This window comes from Psammomys obesus, unplaced genomic scaffold, assembly GCF_907164565.1.
Source record: "Psammomys obesus unplaced genomic scaffold, mPsaObe1.curated_primary_1811, whole genome shotgun sequence".
NCBI classification, from domain to species: Eukaryota; Metazoa; Chordata; class Mammalia; order Rodentia; family Muridae; genus Psammomys; species Psammomys obesus.
Genome location: NW_026591086.1, coordinates 25,614,706 through 25,639,297, shown reverse-complemented (window position 1 = coordinate 25,639,297; position 24,592 = coordinate 25,614,706).

The following is a 24,592-nucleotide window of genomic DNA, read 5'->3' as shown; positions in this document are numbered from 1 at the left end:
ACTGAACGCATCTGAAAGACTCTACCTAGCAGTGTTTTCAAAGCAGATACGAAGACTCATAACCAAACCTTCCGCAGAGTACAGGGAATCATATGAAAGAAGAGGAGTTAGTATTATGGGGAAAGGATAGGAGCTCCACAAGGACCAAATATATCTGGGCACAGCGTCTTTTCTGAGACTGACATTCAACCAAGGACCATGTATGGATATAACTTAGAACCTCTGCTAGGGTGTAGCCCATGGTAGCTCAGTAACCAATTGGTTTCCCATAGTAAGGGGAACAATGACTATTTCTAACAGTAACTCAATGGTTGGCTCTTTGACTTCCCCACCCCCCAAGGGAGGAGCAGTCCTGTTAGGCCACAGAGGAGGACTTTGCAGCCAGTCCTGGAGATACCTGATAAAACAGGATCAGATGAATGGGGAGGAGGTCCCCCCATCAGTGGACTTGGAAAGGGGCATGGTAGAGATGAGGGAGTGAGGGTGGGATTGGGAGGGAATGAGGGAGAGGTATACAGCTGGAATACAAAGTTAATAAAATGTAACTGATGAGAAAAAAGTAGGCAGTCCTTTTGTTTTGATGACTGTGTCTTTTGCTTTACAGAAGCTTTTCAGTTTCATGAGGTCCCATTTATTGATTGTTGCTCTTAGAGCTTGTGCTGTTGGTGTTCTGTTCAGGAAGTTGTCTCCTGTGCCAATGAGTTCTAGGCTGTTCCCCACTTTTTTTTCTAACTGATTTAGAGTATCTGGTTTTATGTTGAGGTCCTTGATCCACTTTGACTTTAGTTTTGTGCAGGGTGATAAATATGGATCTATTTTCATTTTTCTGCATGTAGACATCCAGTTGGACCAGCACCATGTGTTGAATATACTGTCTTTTTTCTATTGAATGGTTTTGGCTTCTTTGTCAAATACCGAGGATTCATAGGTGTGTGGATTTATTTCTGGGTCTTCTATGCGGTTCCATTGATCCTCCTTTCTTTTCTATGCCAATACCATGCAGTTTTTATCACTGTTGCCCTGTAGTACAGCTTGAGATCGGGGATGGCGATACCTCCAGATGATCTGCTGTTGTACAGGATCGTTTTGGAGATTCTGGGTTTTTTGTTTCTCCATATGAAGCTGAGAATCTTTTTTTCAAGGTCTGTAAAGAATTGAGTTGGTATTTTGATGGGAATTGCATTGAATCTATAGATACAAAACGACTGCCTACAGATTGGGAAAGAATCTTCACCAACCCTTTATCTGACAGAGGGCTAATATCCAGTATATACAAAGAACTAAAGAAGCAGAAAAGCAACAAACCAAGTAATCCCATTAAAAAATGGGCAACGGAACTAAAGAGAGAATTCTCGAAAGAGGAACATCAAATGGCAGAGAAACACTTAAAGAAATGCTCAACCTCATTAGCCATTATGGAAATGCAAATCAAAACAACCCTGAGATTTTACCTTACACCCATCAGAATGGCCAAGATGAAAAACTCAAGGGACAACACATGCTGGAGAGGTTGTGGTAAAAGGGGAACCCTCCTCCATTGCTGGTGGGAATGTAAACTGGTTCAACCACTTTGGAAGTCAATCTGGCGCTTTCTCAGACAATTAGGAGTAGTGCTACCTCAAGACCCATCTATACCACTCCTAGGTATATACCCAAAATTTGCTCAAGTATAGAACAAGGACATTTGTTCAACCATGTTTGTAGCAGCTTTATTTGTAATAGCCAGAACTTGGAAACAACCCAGATGTCCATCAACAGAGGAATGGATACAGAAATTGTGGTATGTTTACACAATGGAATACTACTCAGCAATCAAAAAGGAGGAATCATGAAATTTGCAGACAAATGGTGGGATCTAGAAAAGATCATTCTGAGTGAGTATCTCAGAAGGAGAAAAACAAACTTGGTATATACTCGCTTATATGACCTACAAGATATGATAGACATAATGAAATCTACACACCTAAAAAAGATAATCAAGAAAGTGGACATGGGTGAAGATGATCAATCCTCATTTAGAAAGACAAATGGGATGTGCATTGAATGTATGACAGGAGTCTACCGCAAAAGGCATCTGAAAGACTCTACCTAGCAGTGTTTCAAAGCAGACACTAAGACTCATAACCAAACCTTGGCAGAGTGCAGGGAATCATATGAAAGAAGGAAAGTTAGTATGATATGGAAAGGATAGGAGCTCTACAAGGACCAAATATATCAGGGCACAGGGTCTTTTCTGAGAATGACACTCAACCAAGGACCATCTATGGATATAACCTAGAACTTCTGCTCAGATGTGGCCCGTGGTAGCTCAATAACCAAGTAGTTCTCCAAAGTAAGGGGAACAAGGACTATTTCTAACAGGATCTCAAGGGCAGGCTCTTTGACCTCCCCCCCCCAGGGGGAGGAGCAGTCCTGTTAGGCCACAGAGGAGGACTTTGCAGCCAGCCTTGAAGATACCTGATAAAACAGGGTCAAATGAAAGGGGAGGAGGTCCTCCCCTATCAGTGGACTTGGAAAGGGGCAGGGAGGAGACCAGGGAGGGAGTGTTGGGTTGGGGAGGGAATGAGGGAGCGGGATACAGCTGGGACACAGAGTTAACAAATTGTAACTAAAGAGAAAAATTAAAATTAAAAAAAATAAAAAAAAAGAAAAAAGCAAAATTAAAAAAAAGTAAAAAAAAATAAAATGACTGGCATATTTATCAAATGTCACTATATAAATGACTTAGTAACTGTCTTAAATGATTTTCAATTGTTTTTCTACTTATACAATATTTTTCACAGAAAAACATCTTTTACTTCGTTAGGTAATGGAACATTGGGAAATTTTGTTAATTTTCAAGTTCTAGAATGGTTACACATACTTTGATTTGTACCTTTTATTCACACCCTTCTTTCCTTAGTATCATTTCTGTCAAATACTCATAGTCTTTTCTTTATACCTCTTACACCTTGCATTTAGAAAACTGATTTCCATGGCCTACCTTTTATATACTTCACTACAAATTATTTTTTATTTTTGTGTCAAATCTATCATTCCCTTCAGAATGTAAATATTGCCTAGCACTTCTATCAATTGAAAAGCAAAATTATAGCCCTTAATAATTCATTCATATGCTTTAGAATAACAATAAATAGATTTCTTCCAGCCAGAATTTCCCTAGTTCATCTCCTACTTTCAACACAGTAAACATTAAAATGACCTTTAACTCCATTTGTATTGAAATGTGTATCTGTCCATCATCTATAATAGTTTAAATTATTTTCTTGTCAGTTTCTTTGTTATTCTGTCCTGCCTTCTTTATCTGACAAATATAACACATTTTGACATTTCACCTGTTCAAGCTTTATTGTTGCTTATCTGTTCATTTGTGAGATTGTGTAAGAAACAGTTTCTGGGGAAATTTTTAAATTTTCACATAAAAACAATTCCTTTAATAGTCATCAAAAATGGATGAATTATTTTTAAATTCAAAGTTTCACAATACGGCTAAATTAGTAACATCATTTTTAAATTTCTGTGCAGAAATATGACTTAGCTATTTTTATATAAGGATACTTTGGTCATACATTTTCTTCACTGTTGAAGATCCAAAAGATCTTTATCCTCATTGACATGATTGACAACTTGAGTGAGTTTTAATATCGTAGAGTCCCAATACTTCTCTTTCAAACCATCATAGATTTTGCTCCACTAGGTTTGTCATTTCCCATTAGCACAGAAAAGAATGAAGCTCATAAAATTGAAGTTACTGAAATAATATTGTTTCTTTAATAACTTTATCACTAAAAGTTATTTTTGTATGTCATCTGAGAACTCAAATTTGTTTTTATAAACAGAACTATTTTCATGAAGTTTTATAGATAAACTATTATGTAAATCTTCAACACTAGGAAAAATGCTGTTTTTAAATAATAGAAAGTTGTTTTTCACATATTATGTGTTGATTCTGTCCTCAAATTGCTTTTAACTTTAGAAATTATTATCATACATATATGTAATGTCTGTTTTATTGAATATGAGTATTGAAAATACTATCTTTATGTTATAATGTTTGAGGAGAAAGGGGGAGAAAAAGTACATATGCATACACATACAAAATGTTTTTTTTTTTTTTACTTTGAATTTTGTTAGCTTTTTTCATAGGCTTATATTCATTTGACTTTATTGTAACACATATTCATCTTCCTAAATGTGCCCATTTAAAACCAACAACTCTCCCTGAGCAGGGGAGTCTAGGAGGCTGCTCAGTTTCCAAGTGGGTTCCTTAGTAGGGGTTGGGGTCTGTCTCTGACATGAACTCAGTGGATGGCTCATTTATCACCTCCACCTGACAAGGAAGCAGCCTTACCAGGCCACATAAGAGGACAATGCAACCAGTCCTGATGAGACCTGATAGAGTAGAATTGGCTGGAAGGGGAGGAGGACCTCCTCTATCAATCGACTAGGGGAGGGGCATAGGGAGAATAGAGGAAGGGGTAAAGAGATTGGGAGGAAATGAGGGAGGGGACTGCAGCAGGGATTTAAAATGAATAAACTGTAATTAATGTAAAAATAAAAAATCAATAAAAAAGAAGGACCTCGAAGGGATAGGAGCTCCAAAGGAGACCAACAGACCAACATAAAAATTGAGCCCTGGGGTACCTGCAGAAAATGACACCTCAACCAAGGACAATGCATGGACAGAACCTAAAACCCCAGCTCAGATGTAGCCCATAGATTCTGTCACCAAGTTTATACCCTAGTAAGGGGAACAGGGACTTGCTCTGGCATGGACTCAGTGGCAGGCTCTCTGATCGCATCCCTCTGGAGGATGCAGCCTTGCCAGTCCACAGAAGAAGACAATGCAACCAGTCCTGATGAGACATGATAAGCTAGGGTAGATGGAAGGGAAGAAGGACCGCCCCTATCAGTGGACTGGGGGAGGGGCAAGGGAAGAGAAGAGGGAGAGAGAGTTGGGTTGGGAGAGGCTCAGGGAGGGGGCTACAACTGGGATACAAAGTGAATAAATTGTAATTAGAACAAAACAAATTAAAAAAACTCATGAGAAATGACAAAAGAACTGGATGCAAGCATTTAGGTTCAAACAATATATACATATATGTATATATGTGTACTTTAATTGCTTTTTGAAGTAATTTTATGTTCACTTTAACCTCTTGCAATTTGAATTTATCAAAAGACGTGAGAAAGGAATTCATATTTAGTTATGTTTTTTTACATGATCTCAAGAGTGTATGTTTTCATTAATTGGGTAAATGTTATGGGTTTTTTTAGTGTTATTTAGTGATTAATAACTGAGGCACATACTTTTTTTTTCTGAAGTGGGATACACTGCCTTTTCCCTGCAGACTTTGGGAATAATTTTTAGCATAATGTTATTATATATATATATATATATATATTAAAATATAACATGGACTAAGTAACTAACTACTTTGAGTTATGAAACAATATATCTATCACAGAATACTATCAATTTTGTAAAACATAAGAGCACGTTTTATATTTATATACCTACTCTGACATGATGATTAAGTTATAGCTCAATAATTCACGTTTTCTGGCTTCTGGATTACATATGAAATATAACATTATCATATTTATTTGATCCACCATCTGGGTCTCTTTTCTAATTTTCTGAATACAATAAACACCATTTTTAATTGGGAGAATCCTTTAACTGTGTAATTGAATATAAAATTCACATTATTTTCCAAAGTTTACAAAGCATGTAAAATAAAATATTTACTTTGGGAAAGAATGAATTCAAGTTAGAGTGTCAAGAAAGGAAGAATTCTTGGCTGTTCTAGTGTCATTAATTATTTTATTCACAGTACATTTGACTGAAATCTGAAAGTAGTTTGAGTTATATTAAAGAAGTGAAAAATGGGTTTCCTTAAGGAACATGCAATGAATTACAGAGATTCTAGTAGAGGAACTTTATTTTCCCATGGAGTATAAGATACGTGCACACACACACACACACACACACACACACACACACACACTACAGTTATACAAATGAAATAGGAAGAAACCACTTAACTGTAATAAAACTGTAATTTAGTTATAACCCTGTCATGGTTACCTATTCCCTGAGAGAAAATAATTAAAAATAAATAAAAAGCAAAGAAACCAAACAACATAAGGTTACTTAACATATCAAGTACCTATGATGATTTATTGTATGGGGTAAAGGTTAAATATAATTTAAGCCAGGGCAGGAATCTTAATTATGGCGAAAAGAAAAATGCTCTATAAATAAAACCATTTGAGTGTTCCATAAACAGATAATAAAATAGAAAAAGTTAACCTACAGAAAAATAGACTGATATATTTATTTTCTCTTATATAATCAGAGATCCAATTCTATTAAATGATACAGCCATCATTAAAATTCAAGTAAATAATTCTGATATCTTATCACGGTTGTACTTACTGCAGCAAATCAATAATTAAATCTTGATAGTGATAGTCATAATGAGCACCTTTCGGTAAATGCATTGTTTGATGTATAATATATTTCTAGCTCTTTCTCACACCAAAATTGCTTATGTATTGGGAGGAACAGAAAGAAATGGGAGAGTGCTATACGTGAGGAACTATTCAATTTCTAGCATGATCACAAAAAAGAAAAACATCACTTATATAAAATTTATGAAGAACCCCGTTCTTATGCAGATGCTAATAAGAGACAAAAAAAAATCTTCCATGTAGTATTTACAAACTATGTAGCCAGCAAATTAAGTACTAGCAGTAATACAAGACGAGACCATCACCACTACTACCAAGTTGGACAATCTTGGAAATACAAACGTCAGAGGAGGGAGTGGGGCTAGAGATAGGCTCCATCTGCTTAAACACTTACTAGTACCCTGGTTCAGTTTCCAGCACCCACATGGCAACTCACAGCTGTATGTAACTCCAGTTCCAGGAAATCCCATGCTATCTTCTGGACTTCAGAGGTATTGCACACCCTTGTGTAGGCAAAACCACTCAAACACATGAATATAGAAGTAAATAATTGTTCAAAATTTTCAAAAAAAAAGTTTACTTATTGTAATGTTTGGATGAAAACTAATTCATTATCATTAGTATGTACAGTATTTTGATGCCTACTATGAAATAGTAGTGTACATTCAGATCTACAAAAAAATAAAATTTGAAACTCTGAAGTGGAAATACATACATCAAAGTATTCTGGGGAATAACAGAAATGTTGTGAAGTAACTCAGTATTACTATATATAAAAAAGAATGTATTGCTATAGCCAAGTCTGTTACTTTATTCCTGATCATCCTCCCTCCACCCCCAAGAGATTATGGAGATAGACTTGCATGTTCATATTTCACAATGTGTATGGCATCGTTATTAATAGTAATCAAAAAGAAACTTCCCAATGCATACCAATCCAATGAACAATAATTGTTAACACCAGAATCACTGACATTACAGGAAAGATTAAAAGCACACATTTCTTATTAATATATAGTTTTTGTAAATAATCACTTGTTCTGTTCAGTTTTGTCAACTTGACACAGCATAGAGTTAAAAAGAGAGTAATTTCAACAGAGAAAATGCCTTATCAGCATAGACTGTAGGCATGTCATGACTTATGGCCTATGTGAGAGGGCCCATTCGCTGATAAGAGTTAATGAAAAAGCAGACCCTTAAAGCTATGGGAAACAAGCCAGGAGCATCATTCCTCCATTGTGTTTGCTGCAGTTCCTGAATCCGGGTTCCTGCCTTCAGTTCCTGCCCTAGCTTCCCTTATTGGTGGACACCTAAAGTGCAAGTTCAGATAAGCCCCACTTCTCCCCATACATTGCTTTGGTCAATATTTTATAATACCAACAACAAAGTAAAATTTCATCAGATTAAATTTTGAGATATGTACAAAGTACAACATAGAACAAGTAAACATGTTTGTCCCAGGAATATAAATGTCATTAGAAATTTATTCTAATGAGAGCACATTTAAAAAGACAAAAAATATTGTCATACCTACAAATGGTATTGATAAAACACCTATTAAAGGTGTTGATAAAATGTAATAAATATAAAAACTACACCCAGCAAAGTAGATATAAAAAATGAACTTATATAATCCTACAAAACAAAAAAAGAATTTAAAAAAATCTACCTGCTGCCCCATATATCATGTAAAATCTCAGTGTTTCCTCCCTGTGAGCTCAGACAGCAAATAAATGCTCTTTTTCCACTTCCAATATATTTTATGCTCAAACAGCCAGTGAAGTATGGATATCATAGGTAAGAAAAGGTACAGAGTTTAAAGAGAGAAATGAAACAATTATAGCTTCAGGTGGTCTGAGGGTGTAAGGAGAAAGTCTGAGAGTAAAAAATACTGATATTCAATATTCTTGAAATAGACTTATTGTGACAAAATTACTAGGTCCTGGGACATTATTTAAAACCAATTTTCATTTAATGTATGACAAATGAATACCGTGAATTTCAAGTTATTAAGGCATTATTACAGAAGTATCATAAGATAACACATGTATCAAGATAGTACCTGGTTGCTACAAAACAGATTATGTAAAATATATATGCTGAAAATAACAACAGTTAAAGTACATCCTAACAGTGAAAATGAGAATAAAATAAAATACAACCTCACAAATAATTGATAGAAGTCTTATTCATATAATGGCAGCCTTTCATGCATTCATTATACTCTGCACAGAATGACAGAAATAATCAGCAGGCATTTAGTAAATGAGCCGAGTTGGAGCAAACTGAGTGTGTATCTAAAAGAACTACTAAAATCTATCATAGTACAAGTACATGCTCAGTATTATCTAAAGACCATAGATCAATTAAATAGAAGATTCCTAGGAGTTATCTACATTAAGTGGTATTTGAAAAAAAGTACAGAATATGCCATACAAAAATATTTCTATTAGAAAACAATGTTGACTAAATTATATATATATAATATATATATATGAGTGTTGTGTTTGTGTGTGTAGGAATGTTCAACGTTTTGTTGTTGATGTTGAAGTTTGGTGTAAGTTAGCAATGTGTTGATAAGTTTAACCTACAGAGTCAGCACACAGCAGCACAATACACTTGAAGAATGATGATTAACTTCCTGTCTATGTGGCTCTTTCCTTACTGGAACTTGTTGCCATAACTGATCTTCGAAAGAGTATATTGCCATTCCTAAACTCAAAACTCAATGAACACTTTCTATTGAATTGAAATTCATTTGTTCTTATGCAGTGGTTCTTAACCTGTGGGTCATGACCCATTTGGCAAACCCCTATGTTCCAGAATATTAGCTTTATAATGAAAGCAAAAATACAATTATGAAGTAGGAGCAAAGTGTTTTATTGCCAGGGATCACCACAACATGAAGAACTATATTAAAGGGTGACAGCATTAGAAAGGCTGAGAACCATGGCTCCATTACAATACTGAAAATTTAGTAAGTCATGCTATTCTAAATCAGGGTACTTTCATTAAGTAGTAGGTGTTTCAACTTTGATGCACCTCTCACCTAACACGCAGGTATTATCTTAGAGTAGATAAATGCAAACTACAAAACTAAAAATTTTTAAATATTGGATAATTACCATGACTGTATTAAATATTTGTTTTCACATTTTATTTTTATTCTCTCTGTATGTGAGAGAGAGGAGAGAGAGAGAGAGACAGAGAGAGACAGAGACAGAGAGACACAGAGAGAGAGAGTGCTTTTGAGTTCAGGTTTCCAAAAGACTGAAGAGTGTCTGATCCCCTAGAGAAGGAGTTACCAGCTGTTGTGAAGCAAGTGAAATGAGTATGAGGGGCTGAACCCTGCTCTTCTCTTAAAACAGCAATTGCTCTTAATTAATAAGCCTTCTCTCTAGCCTTAGAAGGAATCCTTCATATGTATAACATATGATAAATCCAGAAAAAGAAAAAGAAAAATCTGATTTCACCAAAATTTAAAGTCTGTGATGTTAAAGACAACAAAATTAACAGAAAGACATGTCACAGACTGGTTGAAAACAATGTACATTAAATGGACTGTGCCAAGAGTGTGCAAACCCAAGTAATAATAAGAAAATGAAAGTCCAGTTATGAAGAGGTGAACATGCTGCAAATGAAGTACTCATGTGCAGTATTGCCAGTCAAAATATTGACTCCTGCAGTAATTTACCAATAGTGAACTGGATTCCCCAAACAAGAACCACCCTCACATATAACCTTAAATATGGTAAGGGCAATTAATGAGAAACTTTTTTCCTAACCACTCACAAGAGTTTTAAAAAAATAAAAATTTTCTTTTTTATTGTTTTTTTAATTTTTTATTAATTACACTTAATTCACTTGGTGTCCCCCTGTGGTTCCCTCCCTCCTCCCTTCCCAATCACTCCCTTCCTCCACCCTCTGTGTGCATACCCCTCCCCAAATCCACTGATAGGGGAGGTCTTCCTTTCTTTACTTCTGATCCTAGTCAATTAGGTCTCATCAGGAGAGGCTGCATTGTCTTCTTTGGCCTGGTAATGCTGCTTCGCCCTCAGGGGGAGTCAATTAAAGAGCAGGACAATCAGTTCATGTCAGAGACACTCCCTGTTCCTATTACAATGGAACCCACTTGGATACTGAACTGCCATGGGATACATCTGTGCAGGGGTCTTAGGTTATCTCCATGCATAGTTTTTGGTTGTGGTATCGGTCTCAGGAAAGACTCCTGTGCTCAGATTTTTTGGTTCTGTTGCTCTCCTTGTGGAGTTCCTGTCCTCTCCACATCTTACTGTTTCCCACTTCTTTCCTAAGATTCCCTGCACTCTGCTCAAAGGTTACCCATAATTCTCAGCATCTGCATTGATAGTCTGCAGGGCAGAGCCATTCAGAGGTCCTCTGTGTCAGGCTCCTGACTTGTTTTCTCTTTTCTCCTTCTTCTGATGTCCATCCTCTTAGCCTTTCTGGATAGGGATTGAACGTTTTAGCCAGAGTCATCCCTCTTGATTAGTTTCTTTAGGTGTGCAGAAAGTTTTATCTCTCTGACTCAGAATGACAGAATTCCAAACATTTTATCAGCCTGATCACATATGCTGCTTTCAAAATATTTTTGTTAATCTTTATTCTTTTCTTTCAATGCCATTACATTCAGTGGTAGTCCTGTAGCTACTCATCTTGTGTTACACACCCATGCATTGTTTGGAGTTAGGGACATGTAAGGTTTATAGGCAAGAAACTATGTGGAGTTGTTTTCTCCTATCTGTATATCAGGTCACCAGGAGTGTATTGAAACTGTCTTTACCTCCTGAGCCAACTTTTCACACCTCAAACACTGTGTATTAAAATGTATCTGATTATTAATTTGTAGAATGTACATAAGATGGTCATAGCATTGTGAATGGATTCTCTGTGAAAATAAAAGTATGAGTGATGTTAGAGAATGTAAGGGCATCGGCATGCAATTTAAAGTACCATTTTTGTCCCAGAGTTAACTTTCTTACAAGCTTAAACCTTTTGAATGAAGTTTTAAACTATTGAATCAAGCTGCTTATATCATTAATGAAATCACATTTCTCTACAGCATTGCTTTCTGGAACTAATGAAAAATAAGGAAGATGGAGAGTTTATATTGGACTCTCTCCTGATGCTGGCTGCATGGAAGAGGCTATTCACCCAGCATTGAGGGTGACCACAGAACTGATGGGTCCCATCATTCTCTTTCCTTCCATATCCCTATGTTAGCACTTGTAGTGTGTCCTTAGTGAGTGAGGTCTTTCCCTCAACAGTTCTAGAGCAATGGCGAGAGTTTGGAGATTTTCTTTTTATTTCCTAAATGCACAGCAAGGACTGCTGTTAAATTCTCTTTCCTAGACACTTGTTTCCCTTTCTCCTACTCTATTCTCATTTTCAGTATACTATCCCCAGGAATATAAATAAATACGCCTAAGAAACGACTGGCAGCTGGTGGTGTGTTGTTTCTGTTGATGGCTTCTTTTGGATTCTAATATGTCCTAACAGATGTTACAAAACCATTAAATGTTTTATAGAAGTTCTACTCCTTTTATATTTCTTTCTTACCTGCAGCAAACTGTCCCTTCCCCATTCTTTCTGGCTGAACAAAGCACTGTGGGTACCCAAGAATTTTATTCAGACACCATTACAGTCTATGTTCTCTGTTCCATTAATTTTGTTTTTAATTTACTCAGTTTTTTCCTGTTTATGGAAATTTTGACTGATATTTTTCTTTAATTTTTGTTTGTTTTTCTATTTCAGTAATTTTATACTTTAAAGAGATCACATAGACTACTCTTAGGAAAGAAAAATTAAGTTAGAAAACAAAATAAAACAAAAAAAAATTTTATGGCAACAGTAATGAGAGTTACATTTCCGCTAAGACAAAGTAGAATAGGGTAGAAATGATGTTTTCCTCAGTGTGAGTACTCACTCTACGTCAAGATCTTTCGAGAGCATCTCTATTACCTCCATGCCCCAAGGCTTACAGCAGATGTTAAAATGAGAAAGGATATTTAATACTACAACTCAGGGCTTGGGGGTTTGTGTAGCACATGCAGCCTCCATCCTCATCACAATATATGTGATACGAAAAGACTTGATAAAAATCTGCAAATTTAAACTGCAAATTACTTCACAGTCAAATTAAGTATTTGCTGTACTTAATCATTCAAGTAATCACTCGGGTAATATTTGTAAAAATATATTTGCCAGGTTAGAACTTAAAATTTAATATCAGCTAAATATATTATATTTATGATTGTGGATTCAACAAAGCCATTGTAGAATCTAAACATTTGTTTATGCTCCAAATGAAATCTGTAAATCATTTGCATGTGTGGATTGTATAAATTCCTGTATCTTCGTTGATTTACATGTGTGCGAGTATTATTTGTTGGAGTTTTTTGCCTGCTATGCCAGTTACTAACAAAAGAATCCATCATCTCTGAAAATTTCATTTTCCTAATATCTCACCTTTAAAATTCATTTTGGCTATTAGTCTCAGTATCTCCTTCGATACCTAAGTGAGTAGAGTATATCAGAGGTCCTCAGTGGAAGGCTCCTGTTCTATGCCTTATCTTCTACTTCTGCGATCTATCCTGTTTGCCCTTCTAAGTGAGGTTTAAACCTCTTTACTAGGGTTCTCGTTGTTTAGCATCCTTAGGACTATAGATTTTAGTATGTTTATTCTATATTATATGGCTAATATCCACTTATAAGTGAGTATATGTCATATGTATCTTTTTGCTTCTGGTTTACCTCACTCAGGATGATCTTTTCTAGTTCCCATCTTTTGCCTGCAAATTTCATGATTTTCTTGTTTTTAATTGCCGTGTAGTACTCCATTATGTAAATGTACCACACTTTCTGTATCCATTCTTCTGTTGAGTAACATCTAGGTTGTTTCCAGATTCTGGCTATTACAAATACAGCTGCTATGAACACAGCTGAGCAAGTGTCTGTACTGAATAATGGGGCATCTTTTGGCTATATGCACAGGAGTGGTATAGCTGGATCTTGAGGTAACAATATTGCTAATTTTCTGAAAAAGGCCAGATTGCTTTCCAAAGTGGTTGTAAAAGGTTGCATTCCCACCAGCAATGGAGGAAGATTCCCCTTTCTCCACAACCTCTCCAGCATGAGTCATCTCTTGAGTTTTTTATTTTAGTCATTCTGATGAGTGGATGGTGGAATCTCTGGCCGCTTTGATTTTTATTTCCCTGGTGACTAAGGACGTTGAACATTTTCCACTAGAGTATTGAAGAAGCTACTGAGAATCAGAGCCAAACTTTGGGCAGAGTGCAGGAAACCTTATGGAAGAAGAGGGAGATAGAACGACCTGGAGAGGTGTTCAGAAAGCCTGTCACTGAGTTCATGGCAGAGAAAACCCCTACTTCCCTTATTAGGAAACTCACTTGGAACTGTGGGCTACATCTGAGCCAGGGTTTAAGGATCTCTTCATGCATTGTCCTTGGTTGGGGTATCATTCTTTGTAGATCCTCATGGCTCAGTTTGTTGTTGTTGTTGTTGTTGTTGTTTTGATCTGTTGGTCTCTTTTTGGAGCTCCTGAACCTCCAGGTCTTTCTATCTCCCCCTATTTTCATAATAGTTCATGCACTCTGCCCAAATTTCAGATATGAGTCTCATGCCAGTCACAGAGGAAGACAATGCAACCAGTCCTGATGAGACCTGATAGGCTAGGGTCAAACAGAAGGGGAAGAAGACCTCACCTATCAGTTGACTAGGGGAAGGGCATAGGGGAGAAGAGGGAGAGAGGGTGGTATTGGGAGGAGACAAGAGAGGGGAACATAGCAGGGATACAAATTGAATAAATTGTAATAAATAATAATAATAATGAAATTAAAAAAGAAAGTCCTGAAGGGGACAGGAACTCAACAAGGAGACCAACAGAGCCCAAAAATCTGGGCCCAGGAGGTCCTGCAGAGACAACCAAAGACCATGCATGGGGAGGACCTACACCCCTTGCTCAGAGGAAGCCCATAAGCTGTTCAGTTTGCAAGTAGGTTCTCTAGTAAGGGTATCAGGGGCTGTCTTTGACATGAACTCAGTGGCCTGCCCTTTGATCACCTCCCACTGCAGGATACAGCCTTGCCAGGCCAGAGAGGAAGACAATGGAGCCAGCCTTGATGAGACCTGATAGGCAAGAGTCAGACAGAAGGGGAGGAGAGGAGGTCCTCCTCTATCAGGGGACTAGGGAAATGGCATAGAGGGAGAAGAGGAAGGAAGGGTGGAAATATGAGGAGACGTTAGAGGGAGCTGTGGAAGGAAGCTAAAGCTAGGATACAAAGTGAATAAATTGTAATAAATACATAAATAAATAAAAAGGAAAAATTCATTTTAATTTGTCATTCTAAATCAATGTTTAATATTTCTAAAATAGGTTATGTTATGTAGTATTCTTCAGGTTACTAAGATGTATTCTTTATTATTATTCATATGTATAAATAAAAATATTTTAGTTGAAATGTTTATATATTTTATATTTTTCTTTTGTCCATGAGATGGTAATATAATTACTTAATTTATCTCTTCCCTTTCCTCCAAATGCTGCCATAAAACTTCCTTTGCTCACTTTTGCATTCATGGCCTCTTTTTTAAAAATAAATTACTGTAGTATGCAAAAATACATATATATGTATATATTACTCAATATAAGCATCTTTGTATAATTACTTATGTGTATGTTTTAAAGACTTATCAGTTAGTATTGGACAACCAGTTGATGTGCAAATTCCTGGGAAGACTATTTCTCCTCTTCTCCTTGTTCCTTAGAGGCCTCTAAATCTTTCTGTAGGGTTGAGGCCTTCTGGTATTTTTCTATCTGTATTAGCATGCCTATTGTTGTCCTGTTGGGGTTGGTCTGGTTATAATTTGACATTCATTACTGGCCCTCAAGATCTAATTACTGCTCAGATACACCTTGCTTTGTAAAACTGCCTAAGATATTATTCCTGATTGGTTAATAATAAAAGTCCTATATCTGGGCAGGACAGAAGAAGGTAGGTATGCCAAAGGTTTCCGGGCTTTAGGGATACAAGAATCACTGGAAAGAGATGGAGAGATGGGAAGAAAGGAGAGAGGAGGAAGCCACAATGGTTTATCATGGAAAAGGAACCATGTGGGCCAGGAAGAAGGACTCTAGGAGTGGCATGGAAAGAAGTGATCAGATGAAGGATAAGCAAATATTTATGAGGTTATAGATGGAAGGTAGCCAAGATAAGAATGGACAAAGCAGATGGCACTGGATGAAGGTTGGGAGGTGGATAGTTAGGTCATTGAGATACTGTAGGTGGAATTATTTGCCTAGACCAAGGTGTTATAAGGCAATTATAAAATCTAAGGGGTGTCTGTATCATTGGTTATGATAGCAGCTTACTTATTGATTGAAACTTGGTTAAATAATACTGCTGTAATAATTACAGGATTAATATAAATCATATTTAACCCAACACCCTTTATTTCCAGCAACGTTGTACTATGCAGTACACATTTAGGAATCCTGTTTGTGAGACTTCATGAACATGGATTCTGATATGCTAGAAGACCTAGCTTACAAGAAACACTTTAATCAATCTGGTTTTATTCTTCAATATTTCCCAGTGAAGGTGTAATTTTCTAGGTATATCTTTTGTGACTTCTGCACTTTGATTAGTTGTGATTTTATTTTTATAATTGTTTTCTTCTGTTGCAAAGAGAATTATTTTTGACGTGTGATGAGGATTACCTCTACCTGTGTTTATAAGAATAAATATTTAGAAATTAGAAATTGACTATCCTGTTTTGGTACTTGTAGGCTATTCTTCAAGATCCATGTCTTCTCTGTCCCTGAGAGTTTAACTAGCTCTCCAGTACCCAGCTCGGCTCTCTCTTGTTGAGTAAGTTTAAACTTCAATATGAGAGTTACCGGTTACTGCCAAGATATACATGTCACCACAGTGTTCAGTGTTACTGCGACATGCTAGTCACTGTTGTAGGTCATAAGGGTCATAGCTGGGTAGGACTGTTGTTTGCTTTCCTCCTTTGGAGGCTTGTACCTCATGCTGCCATGAAAGCTATTCCTCATGGATGATGCATTAAGGTCACTACCAGCTCTGGGGTCTTGGGTACCTGTGTTTTAAATTCATGGTGTCTTCATGGGGGCTTATTTTACACCTCTGATGAGAAATGATGCAAAATTAATAAATTGTAGTATTTCTGAGTCTCTTGGACAAACTGCACCAACACCTCAGAAAAGACTTCTCGTGTCTCATATTGGGATTTCGTTAGGTGGTCTATGTTTCATGGAGGGAACATCGTCAGCCAAGACAAGGAGTGTGTGTGTGTGTGTGTGTGTGTGTGTGTGTGTGTTTATGTGCATGATAGTTTTGTATGCAGATAGTTCTTAGTACCGTTTGCTGTGTCAGAGGTTAAGAATACTGCTTGCTCTTCCAGAGGTCCTGAGTTCAATTCCCAGTAACCACATGGTGGCTCACAACCATCTATAATGAGATCTGATGTCCTTCTCTGGCATTCAGGTGTACACTCAGGCAGAACATTGTAGACATAATAAAATAAATAAATCTTTAAATATGTTTACTATTATTTAATCTCTCACTTATTTTTATCAAAACTGAAGTAACTAAACATGGTAAATAATATGTCATAGTATATTCTGTATACTAGTGAAAGCACATAAAGGGGTTTTCTGCTTGATTTGTGATTTAACGAAGTCCTGCAGGTCTGTTCTCTCAAATGACATTTTTTTGGGGAAATTAAAGGCTGAATATTGTTTCACATTTTATGCATATCATGATTCCTTTGTCCATTAATATATTGACCTGCAGTCAGTTTGATTTTCTCCTGGTCATTATGAATAATGTAATAATAACAAGGAAAGTACAATGAATCTAATAAGCTACTGATTAAAAATCCTTTAGAACCTTTTATTGAAATTAAACTAATTGGATAATAATTAAATATTTCTTTCAAAAATTGAGAAACTATTATGCTCTAGGCCTTCTGAATTCACATTCACACTAGAAGCATTAGTTATCAGTAAGCCGTAGTTACTTTACCATCTCTCCATCACTCATCTTTGATGACTTACAACAGCCATTCTAACTGGAATGAAATGATATTTTATTATATTTTTAATTCTATGTTCTGATTATTATGAATATTGACCATCATTTAAGAATTTTTGTAGCACTTTGTTTGAATTTTTGTTTTTAGATTTTTTCATTTTATTTTAGAATTCCATACATGAATATTGCTGTTAATTTACTTTTACTAAGCTTTCCCCCTCCAAATCCTGCTATGCCTCCACTCACTTTCAAACTCATGACAACTTGCTTACTTATTGATATACATGATAAACCTACAATTAAAACTAAATGGTACCCTAAGTATAATCACAAACAGAATGTTAACCTAGTTACCATACACTTGAAAACTGTGGAGTCAAGAAAACTATTATTGGTCACCTCCTATTTGTATCCACATGAACACTTTTGATGTTGATCATATGTGTATGTGTTTAGGAGTTGACAACTTGGAATTAATTTCACAGCTGGTCAAAACTTCACATAATGATGAATCATAGAGTTCTTAACCCTTACTGATATAGCTACAAGGCAGCCCGTACATCTAAGGATCAGGTAACATTGCAAAAGAGGTTCAAAGAACTACGATATCTACTGTGAGTAAAGATTCTTCTATGTGTGACAGCAAAGTGGTACCCATGAAATCTCACATTTATTATTGCCTAAGATCAGCACGTTGATAACACCAGTTGAAATGCCAACAAAGATGTGTAAATCTCAGAAGGCTTAAATAAAATATATTTATTTATTCATACAGTTTGCCTTCCCTTGATAAATATTTACGCAAGCATTTTTCTCATATTTACTAGTTTATCTTTAATCTTGTAACTGGAGTGCAAAATATGTTTAATAGGATAGTAGGTATTTTTTTTTACCATTGTGTCAGAATACCATGAGCTTCTTAGTGAAGGTAGGATCCATTTTGCTCATATTTTCAATGGCAACAATCCCATTAAGGCCCCCTCTCTCATCTCTCCCAATCCCACCCTCTCTCTCTCTTCCTCCCCTATGCACTTCCCCTAGTCCACTGGTAGGTGAGGTCCTCCTCACCCTCCATTTAACCCTAGCCTATCATGTCTCATCATGACTGGTTGCATTGTCTTCCTCTGTGGCCTGGTAAGGCTGCTCCCTCCTCAGGGGGAGGTGATCAAAGAGCCAGGAACTGAGTTCTTGTCAGAGACAGTCTCTGTTTCCTTTAGTAGGAAACCCACCTGGACACTGAGCTGCCATGGGTTACATCTGTGCAGGGGTTCTAGACTATCTCCATGAATGGTCATTGGTTGTCTTATCAGTCTCAGAAAAGACCCTTGTGTCCAGATTTTTTGGTTCTGTTGCTCTCCTTAGTAAGACAATGTAGCCTAACTTGATGAGACCTGAAAGACTAGGATTAGATGGAAGGGGAGGAAGACCTCTCCTATCAGGACAGGGGAAGGGTATGTGAGGAGAAGAGGGAAGGAAGATGGAAATGGGAGGGGATGAGGGAAGGGGCTATAGCTTGGATACAAAGTGAATAAACTGTAATTAATAAAAAAAAATAAAAAATGAAAAGAAAAGACTGATTGTATTATCTTCCTCTGTGGCCTGGCAAGGCTGCACACCTCCAGGGGGAAGTGATCAGAATGTCTGCCACTGAGTTGATGCCAGAGATTGCCCCTAATCTCCTTACTAGGGAACCCACTTGGAGATTGTGTCTATGGGCTACATCTGAGTCTGGGTTTTAGCTCTTCTCTATGCATTGTCCTTGATTGGGGTATCAGTCTCTGTAGGGCTTCCAGGGCCCAGTATTTTTGGCTCTGTTGGTCTCCTTTTGGAGCTTCTGTGATGAGAAAGAGGCCACAGCTGGGATACAAAGTGAAAAAACTGTAATAAATAATAAATTAAAAAAATAAAAAAAAAATCAAGTGCTTATACAGCCACCTTCTGCCATGAGTGTATGTAGTTGAAAATCCTCATTACACTCATATAAAATAAGTGGAAAGTGAGTGTCACCTCAGGTAATACATGCTTTTAATCACCTATAGTTACGATTTCAATACTGAGGCTACACAATTAATTGTTAAGAAAAAATATTGTTGTTTCTAGTCCTTACATTACATCCTAATTACTTTACAGTAAATTTGTTGCCATTTTTTTTCTAAAAGGTTTGCTAAATGTCTAAATCAATTTGTTGTGTGGAGCTGTCTCAAAACACTGTTACATGCGTATATTTAAAATAAAGTATCAGAAGCCAAAAATAAATTAGATAAATAAATCCCATTAGGACAGGGAAGGCAAGGCAGTTGAGTGTCTTGATTAACAGGAGTGGAAACTTGAGACATAGTTCATCTCTGGGTGAATCAGAAATTAAACCAAAATGTGAAACAAATTATTATTCAAACAAAATAGGACCTTTTAGGAAATAAATATAGGAAAATAGAAAATAAATATAGTTAACACACTATTGAAAATGGTAAAATCAAGAAACTATTATTAGTGTCTTTTATATATTAAGCATGGAATGTGACACTTGCTTGGAGATAGATGGTTGAGATCCAGTATTGTGTAAAATATCAGGTCTTCCCCTTTTCGATAGAACATAATGCATTAAAAACAACTAAAACAGTTTGGTAATTCAGATGTCTATTGTTTTTTTTTTTTTTTTGAGGTTTTCTAAGAAGACTTGGCTTAATATCCCATACCAACACATACATTAGCAATTTATCATTTACCTTTCAATTTTTCAGAGCAATTACATTATTTTAGTACTTTGCACCGTGTCTTAGGGTTTTATTGCTGTGAAGGAACACCATGACCAAGAAAACTCTTACAAAGAAAATATTTAATTGGGGTGGGCTTACATTTTCAGAGGTTCAGACTAATATCATCATGATGGCAAGCATGCTGACACAGTGTTGGAGGAACCATGAGTTGTACATCTTCATCGGAAGGCAGCCAGAAAGAGCTTATCCTCCACACTGGGCAGAGCCTGATCATACCTACACAGTGCCATACTTCTTCCAAATATGTCACACCTCTTCCAACAAGTCCACACCTCCTAATATTTTACTCCCTATGGCCAAGTATTCAAACACATGAATCTATGGAGGCCAAACTATTTAAACCACCACACAGTGAAGCAAACTTGCAGATTATATCACTGTGGAGTAATAATAATATGCATTTCCAAGTACTATAATAAAATATATGTGTGTTCTGGTGTCAGGATAATGCAATTGAGAACATGGGATTCTTGTTTGAGTGTTCTGGAAGTTGTTGAATTAGTTCATTGCTCAATTTGTCTTGGACTGAATTTTTTATTATCATCTTTTATGTTTTTATTTCTTCAGAGAAAGGGATGAGATGAGAGCCATACTCAAGTTTTACAAATACATGGCCAAGGCTGAGCCCAGAGTACTTCTGTTTTAACTGTCTCTAGGCCTAGGACTGGAAGCTTCTAGCCTCCATACAGTCCAACCTTCTGAAAGTCAGGATGTTGGAGGCTTCAGCTTCCAGCCTCCTTCTGTTAACCTAGACCTAGATTGTTTTCAGACTCTGAGACTTACTGTTGAATAAGCTCATCTTTTCTAGTTTGTTCTGAACCCTTGCTCACAAGTTTGACTCAGCTTTTCTGGCTCAAATCTCCTGTCTAAGTTGACTGATTTTTCTCTTTGCTTCTTTGAATTACCCTGCTTGAAAAAACTACCTCTGAACTCCATGAACTCAACTGAAAGAACTGAACTGCACTCAGTTGAACTCTTACAAACTGTGCTGTACCTCTGAGCTCTACTGTACTGTCTCTATAAACTCTCTAGCTCTCTCCCTCTCTTAAGTAACCTCTTTTTAATGTATGTTCTTCTGTATGTCTTCATTCTACCAATTCTTTCTCTGATTCTTCACTTTGTCTGCTCCTCAATTAGACACCATCGTTTAAGTTTAAAGGTGCATACTAAGGGTATGTCTCTGTATTCCAGTCAGATCACACAGACCTTTGGATGTGATCTATTGCCAGAGGACCCAAGTTGCTAGAATAAAATTTCCTTAAAAGTAACAATGGTAAAAATAAAATAAAGATAATAAAGGAAAATTTAAGATTATATTGATTGGCAGAAAAAAGGAACAGTTGATACAGCTGACCATGACAAATGTAAAGTTTCTCCCACTAATCTGTATGTAGTTCCTGGATGAGTCATTGTTCTACATTGTAAACCAGGTACAAGGTGCTTCTACTTGCATGCAGAGATGTGTGAGACAGAAAATATACCATTTCTAATTAGCATTAACATTTACATAGCTAGAATATGTTGCTTATTTATAACTGCAGTAGGAAGACTATTCACAAAGATATCTACCTTCCCAACTCCTAGATAATCTGAATTTTTTTAACTTATATAAAAATGTTACAGAAAAAATAAAAATAATTATAGGTCAGTGTCAGCTCTCTGTTGTATATTTATTTCACATATTTGCCTAGATTCTCCCAATATCACACATTAATCTATGAGTAGAAAAGAACAAGAAAGTTGTGGGGAAGATAGAACTATGCAAACAGATAAATAGAGAGTTGTTACTCGGCTAATATATAGAGTTAAAACATTTTAAGCAATTAAAAACAAAGAAATAAAAAACTCAGTAGCCCTCTTGTATAAAAAAGACAAAAGGGCTGAGAAAGAAATTAGGGAAACAACACCGTTCACAATAGCCACAAATGACATAAAGTACCTTGGTGTAACCCTAACCAAGCAAGTCTAAGACTTGTATGAAAAAATTTTAAGTCTCTGAAGAAAGAATTAGAAGATAGCAGAAGAAGGAAAGGTCTCCCATGCTCATGGCTTGGCAGGATTAACATAGTAAAAATGGCCATCTTACCAAAAGCAATCTACACATTCAATGCAATTCCCATCAAATTACCAACACAATTCTTTACAGACCTGGAAAGAAAAATTCTCAATTTCATATGGAATAACTAGAAACCCAGAATTGCTAAAAAAAAAAAAAAATCCTCTACAATAAAAGATTTTCTGGAGGTATCTCCATCCCAGATCTCAAGCTGTACTATAGAGCAACAGTTATAAAAACTGCATGGTACTGGCATAGAAACAGAATGGTGGATCAATGGAACCAAACAGAAGACCCAGAAATAAACCCACACAATTATAAACCCACACCTGATCTTTGACAAAGATGCCAAAACCATACAATGGAAAAAAAAAAAAAAAAAGATAGCATCTTCAACAAATGGTGCTGGTCTAACTGGATGTCTACATGTAGAAATATGCAAATAGATCCATACTTATCACCCTGCACAATACTAAAGTCCAAGTGGATCAAAGACCTGAACATAAAACCAAACACATTAAATAGGTTAAAAGTAAAAGTAGGGGAAACCCTAGAACTCATTGGTACAGGAGACTACTTCCTAAACAGAACACCAACAGCACAGGCTCTAAGAGTAACAATCAATAAATGGGACCTCATGAAATTGAAAAGCTTCTGTAAAGCAAAGGACACCATCATCAAAACAAAATGAATGCCTACAGATTGGGAAAACATCTTCACCAACCCTTTATCTGACAGAAAGCTAATATCCAGTATATATAAAGAATTAAAGAAGTTGAAAAGCAGCAAACCAAGTAATCCAATTAAAAAATGGGGAACAGAGCTAAACAGAGAATTCTCTGTAGAGGAATATAGAATGGCAGAGAAATACTTAAAGAAATGCTCAGCGTCCTTATCCATTAGGGAAATGCAAATCAAAAAGACCCTGAGATTTCACCTTACACCCATCAGAATGGCCAAGATGAAAAACTCGAGTGACAACACATGCTGGAGAGGCTGTGGAGAAAGGGGAACCCTCCTCCACTGCTGGTGGGAATGTAAACTTGTATAACCGCACTGGAAATCAATCTGGCGCTTTCTCAGACATCTAGGAATAGCGCTTCCTCAATATCTAGCCATACAACTCCTAGGCATATATCCAAAAGAGGCTCAAGTACACAATAAGGACATTTGCTCAACCATGTTTGTAGCAGCTTTATTTGTAATAGTGAGAAGCTGGAAACAGCCCAGATGCCCCTCAACTGAAGAATGGATACAGAAATTGTGGTATATCTACACAATGGAGTATTACTCAGCTATGAAAAATAAGGAAATCATAAAATTTGCAGGTAAATGGTGGGACCTGGAAAGGATCATCCTGAGTGAGCTGTCTCAGAAGCAGAAAGACATACAGGATATATACTCACTCATATAGACATATAACAGAGGATAAACCTACTAAAATGTGTACATCTAAAGAAACCAATCAAGAGAGAGGACCCTGACTAATATAATAAATCCACATCCAGAAAGGCAAAGAGTATGGACATCAGAAGAAGAAGAAAACAGGAAACAACCTAGAAACCTGCCACAGAGGTCCTCTGAAAAGCTCTTCCCTGCAGACTATCAAAGCAAACATTAAGAGTTATGGCCAACTATTGGGCAGAGTGCATGGAATCTTATGTAAGAAGTGGGAAATAGTAATATCTGGAGAGGATAGGAACCCACAAGGAGAGCAACAGAACCAGAAAATTTGATCACAGGGGTCTTCCCAGAGACTCATACTCCAACCTAGTACCAGGCATGGAAATACCTAGAACCCCTGCACAGATGTAGGCCATGGCAGTTCAGTGTCCAAGTGAGTTACATATTAATGGGAAGAGGAACTGCCTCTGACATAATCTGATTGGTCTGCTCTTTGATCACTTCCCCCTGAGGGGGCAGCAGCCTTACCAGGCCACAGAAGATGACAATGCAGCCACTCCTGATGAGATCTGATAGACTAAGATCAAAGAAGGAGAGGAGGACCTCCCCTATCAGTGGACTTGAGGAAGGGCATGTGCAAAGAAGGTCGTGGGGGAGGGGAGGGTTGGCTGGAGAGGGGAGGAGAGAGGGGATTATGGGGGGATACAAAGTGAGTAAAGTGTAATTAATAAGATAAAATTAAATTTAAAAACACATTTTAAGCCAAAGAGAGTAGGATTAAC